This window comes from Bubalus bubalis, chromosome 11, assembly GCF_019923935.1.
Source record: "Bubalus bubalis isolate 160015118507 breed Murrah chromosome 11, NDDB_SH_1, whole genome shotgun sequence".
Taxonomy (NCBI): Eukaryota; Metazoa; Chordata; class Mammalia; order Artiodactyla; family Bovidae; genus Bubalus; species Bubalus bubalis.
The window spans coordinates 4,135,244-4,141,278 of NC_059167.1; positions in this window are offsets into that span (position 1 = coordinate 4,135,244).

Sequence of the window (6,035 nt, forward strand, 5' to 3'; positions counted from 1 at the left end):
TGTAAGGAATAAATGCTCTGTATAATTAAAAACAAAAATAAGTCAAGTGACCTCAACTGTGGAAAATGTATGCTTATCTTAGTAAAAAAATACTGTGAGAATGGTGCTTTGGTAATCTGATACTAATTTTAAAAATATAATCATGAAATCAACTGAACTAATATTGTTCAATAACGAAGATGCTAGTCTTAGTGGAAGACTTCACCATATCAAAAATAGTGACCTGACTATATGAACAATCAATAGGCCTACAGGATGGTCAAAATCATAAAATTGTCCACAAAGCTTCTACTAAATGAAATAAATAAGCTTTGCACATTTCATACATAAATGATTAAAATTTCCTGGAAATACCACAATGTTTCAAAAATATTTGCATCTTGACCCAATCAGTAAATTTCAAGAAATATTTAATCTAATCATCAGAATTTAGAATCATTTTAGTTTTTTAATTATCTGATTTGTTGGATTTTGGTTTATGTACTGCCTTCCCATATACTCTTTTGAGTGGTGGTTTGCTAAAGGTCAGTGCAAAAGTTACATCCACTCAACTCAGGAAAGTGTCAGGAGATCTAAGCCAAGAATTGAACAAAACTTCCCTTGTAGCTCAGTTGGTAAAGATTCTGCCTGCAACGCAGGAGACCTGGGTTCAGGTCCTTGGTCAGGAAAATCCCCTGGAGAAGAAAATGGCAACCCACTTTCCTATTCTTGCCTGGAGAATCCCATGGTCAGAGGAGCCTAGAAGTCTATAGTCCATGGGGTCACAAGAGTCAGACATGACTTAGTAACTAAACCACCACAGTTTATTTACATTAATGAAGATCAACGTGCCACTGATTACTGCCAAGTTCTTGACATTTGTTTTGTGTTTTTATTATTTATTAAATTTTAAATTGAAATTTGTTTTACCCTCAACCAAACAGGAAAGTTTTTTGGGAAAAGTAGGTTTGCTAAATTATGCTGCAATAACAAATCTAAGTTCTAATTAAGCTTTGAATCTTGCATATGAGCTGGGTTTCTGTGGGATAGATGCTGCTCTATTCCATCAATCCCTTTCACTGTGGAATCAGGGCTGGAAAAGAATCTATCTGGGTCATGACATTCTCATGGCAGAGGGATGTGTGTGCTTAGTTGCTCAGTCATGTCTGACTCTTTGTGACCCCATGGACTGTAGCCCACCAGGCTCCTCTCTCTATGGGAGTCTCCAGGCAAGAATACTGGAGTGGGTTGCCTTGCCCTCCTCAGTGATCATATACATTCACATAATTTTCATGAGTTTTCCTGTCTTGCTACTGGCAGCCACAATCTATCTCATGCTTTTAAGGAAAAAAAAAATCAATGAAGTTTGATAGTAATGGAGGCAGTCTTGGAAGCTTTGCTGAGGGCCTAAAGTAAGGCAGGCCCAGGTGGTGAGGAAAATGTAGAAGAAGACAATGTCATGAACATTTCAGAAGTAGAATTAAGGCATGGCGTATTTAGATAAGAGCCTCTAGTCCAGTGCTTTAAAACCCATTTTATGCTGAATATTCCCATTTTACTTCATCCACTCTGACTTCTTGGTTAAGGATTAGACTACTAAAATTTAAATTTAGCGGCTGGATATGCATCTCACATTTGTTATATACAGAACAGAGTCCTTAATTCCTTGTTATGGCCTCTAGCTTAATTCTGTGTCTTTAGCCAATAGAAAGACAGCACCATTTACTCAGTTGCTCAAGCCAAGAACCCAGAAGTCACTTATTCCTTTTTTCCCTCCCTCCCTCCCTTCCTTCCTTCTTTTCTCTCCCTTTCATTTTGATCCTTCTTACAATTCTGACCGTTCAAACTTCAAAACATATCTTATGTCCTTACAGTTCCCTCTAGCATCAGTATCACCATTCTAGGGCCAAAAAGCCTGGAAAAGGTGGCTAGAATACAATAGGTCCTCCACAAGTTCATTTACTGAATGAATGAATGTTGTTGCCCTTGGATTTGCCCCTCCCCTTTTTTATCTTCTGTGATACATTCTCCACCTTTCTGAAAATGTAGATCAGATCATGTTACTACTCTGCTAAAAATATTTACTTGCTTCCTGTTTAGCTCTGGGGAAACAATTTTCTCAAGACTGTGACTTATGTAGCTCTGAATATTTCACTTAAAGTTATCTTTCCAAATTCATGTCATCTCACGCCATCGTTCTTGCTTTCTTCTCTCTAAATACATAGATTTCTTCCTTCCCTCAAACTTGCTAAGCTTTTTCTGCTTCAATGGCTTTGGACTTTTGGATTTTCCTGACTGAAATAAGTTTTCCTCCTTATTTCCCCTTCCCCTCCCTCCACCACCTTATTTTTGAATGATTGTCTCTTTCTTATTTTTGGTCAGAATTTAGCAATAAAAGTTTGCTCCTTTAGTTACTTTACATTATGAAAAAAATATTTTCAGCAATTATAATATTTGAAAGTACTTTACATGTTTTTGTGACTTCATTCTCCATTAGACAGAAGACCTATTAAAGCAAGGATCTGGTCTATCTGTAACCACAGCACCTAAATACATGTTGAGGGGTGCCTGAATGGTGACCCCTCAGCTGGATGAAGGTTGTGATAAGTAGTTTGGGATAGAGAATGGCCCACAAGATGGTGGATGGTGGTACCTTGATCTAGAGGGGAAATATCAGATGAAGCATAAATTGTGGAACAAAAAAGATATTTGTTATTTTAGAACCCAGTGAGTTTGAGGTGTCTGCAGGACATTCAAGTAGAGATTGCACATGTATTTGTGAAACTCACTAGAGCAGAGAAGATGGAGATACAGATGTGGGGTCATTGGTGTTAATATAAGGAAATAAAGTCAGGGAGTACACATCTCAAGCCAAGCAGAACTATTACATTTCTATTGCTGCCATAACAAGTCACCACCAAATTAGTGACAAAACAGCACAGATGTATTACCTTATAGCACCAAAGATCAGAAGTCCGGATGGGTTCTGGTTTGTACAAGGTGGAAATTGGTTTGTTGATACTCTGGGTTTTTATTGAGAGAGAGATTCTGGAAAGAATCCATTTCTCAGCTCATTCATTGTTAGTAGAATCCAGTTCCTAACCATTGTAAGACTGAGGTCTCTCTTTCTTTTTGTCTGAGAGTCAGGGGATTCTCCAACTCCTAAAGGTCTTGAACCCCTAGATCTCAAGGCAAGAGATGACATGTGGAATCTCGGTTGGGATCTGTCTGACTTCCCCTGAAGCACTGCATCTCCCTTGCATCATGTCTCTCTAAATAAATCTTCCATTTTTAAGAGTTTATGCAATTATATCAGTCTCACCCATATAGTCCAGGAGGATCTATTTTATTATATTTAGTGACCTTACATCTACAAACTCTCTTTACAGCTGCTGCTGCTGCTAAGTCGCTTCAGTCGTGTCCCACTCTGTGTGACCCCATAGACGGCAGCCCACCAGGCTCCCTCGTCCCTGGGATTCTCCAGGCAAGAACACTGGAGTGGGTCGCCATTTCCTTCTCCAATGCATGAAGGTGAAAAGTGAAAGTGAAGTTGCTCAGTGGTGTCTGACCCTCAGCGACCCCATGGACTGCAGCCTACCAGGCTCCTCCATCCATGGGATTTTCCAGGCGAGAGTACTGGAGTGGGGTGCCATTGCCTTCTCCGCTCTTTACAGCAGTATGTAGAAAAATATTTGATTGAATTATCAGAAGATGGGAATTGGAGGACATCTTTAAAATTCTGCCTTTTATGGGACAAGTGATAACATTCCTATGAAGTATGTACATCAAAGGACCTTTTGAAAGAAGTAGAACCAATAGAAACGCAGAAAGGCCAGCGGGGTTGGTTGAAATACACAGTAGAAGACAGTAATGTCTTAAAGTTAGTGAAAGACTAAGAGAACCATGGTAAAATGCTACTGAGGGAAATCATGGCATTTAAAGTTTAAGAAATCATAAAGTTAAAAAAAAACTAAAAATAAAGTTTAAGAAATCATTCATGACTTTTGAAACAGTAGTTCAACAGAGTAGGGTGGCCCCAAGCCCAGTTTTAGTAGGTTAAGGAATAACTGAGATAGTGTGAGTTGAACAGGAGAATTTAGAGAACTATTTCCAGAAGATTGATGGGGAAATGAGAGAAAGAGAAAGATGATCAGGTGACAGTGTTTTCCCAATGGGGATAATTGATAGAAAAACACTTTTTTTCTTTAAACCACAGGCTTGTGCCTTTGAAGAAGCATCATCTAAAATCAAACTAAGTTCAGGTCTTATTATTTTCTTCAGTGATTCACAAACATCTAGACCTACATTTAAAGATGAGTTTTCTAAATTAAATCACCACAACCTTTGAAGACAACTTTTATGAAGCAAATCAGATCTCTGTATTGATATGCAAAGAGAGTAGAGAACTTAGTGTACACAATTCTCACTGTACTAAAAGCATCCAGTGAAAAGGAAAGGCAGGCAACAGCAATCTTGAGATTGAAGACAAGCTGCTTGATATAAACTCTTCAAGCCTTTGTGAAGATCTCATGTTGTTACTTCCAATCGGGCATTTTCTGTCAATGCTAAGCTCTGTGTTCTTTTTCTACATTTCTTCTTTTTTTCTACTTTTTCCAAATTAGCAACTCATGGTCAGATTACACTGATCCTTCAAAACTTTCAAGGAGGCAAACAAGATCAAAGCAAAAGCACACACATTTGCTTGTATGTGTTTGCAAGAAGCAAATGGGTGCCATCTGTGAGAAGATTTCATTTGCTGCCTAATTAATTCTCCCACGTTCCCTGGTACACCAATGCAAAGCTCACAGACACAATTGGAAAAGGGAGCAGATGGTGTCTTTCAGTTACCTATTGACTACAGTGATCTTCTTGCTAATTAATCTAAATAAAACACCCATTATTTAATCTTAAACACAATTTCAACTGATAAGGTTTGGGGGTGTCATTAAGAAAATGTTTTCCTTTGTTTGCATAAATCATCTTGGTGTTTACTCTGAGTTTTAATGACTCAAACAAGTTGCAGAAACATCAACATCATTCAGAAAGCTTTCAAAGTAAGTTAAGTGGATACTGAAACTTTTAATATGAAAACTCTAAATCAGTGACGACTGTCATAAATTGAGTCCTAACTGTCATGAGTTGACTCTGCATGTTTTAAATTAATAAAAGGGACCAAAAAAGACAACAAACTATGTAATCTTCATTAGAAACCAAAGCAGTATTTTGTCAGTTCGACCTATGATCATGTACCCAGAAGCTGACTATTTGAGATGTCAGTTCTTAATTTGCTTTTAAAATATTAAATGCTAGTGATTCCTTTAAAGTTACTAAATCTATGGATTCTAAAAATATCCTTAATTGATTTTTATCTTTAAGTTTCTTTATTTTTCTTCTTGTATTGCTTCAATAACACTGCCAAGACTTTTCTTATTTCTTACTATCCTCAATTTTAGAAATTTGGAAATTATAGCCCTTGAATTTTGGAAGAGGTCTTTCCACTTGAAAACAATTTTACAGCATCTTTAGCAAGTTATTAAAGAGACACATCCAATAGAGAGTGCTTAAGAATCACACACAAGTTAGTTTCATTTCATGTAGCTGGAAAAATAGTAACTAATAATTATGAATTATTATAGAAAACAAACTCAATTTAACCTCAAGTAGGTTTGATTTCTTTTACTCTAATGAAGTCACTACTATAATGGGAAGGTGATTCTATAAAAGCATCATAACAATAAACAGTTTGGGCTTCCAGCAATATAAGATGGTTTTATATTCCCTGGCCTCAGAACTTCTTCAGCAAGTCAGGTAATTTAAATATCTATTTTGAGTAACATTTTTTCTTAAGAAATAGCTTATTGGTGAAGAATTGGTTCCTTAGAAGTTCCATTTTTCTTTATAGTTCAATTATAGCACTTATCATGCTGTATTGCTATGCTGTTCATTTTTTTTTTACATGACTAACTCATCAGTCTGAGAGGTTGGTTCTGGAAGTCAGAGACCATGTCCAATTTATCTTTTTATCCCCACCATCTAGAGGTGTGCTTGGCACATTG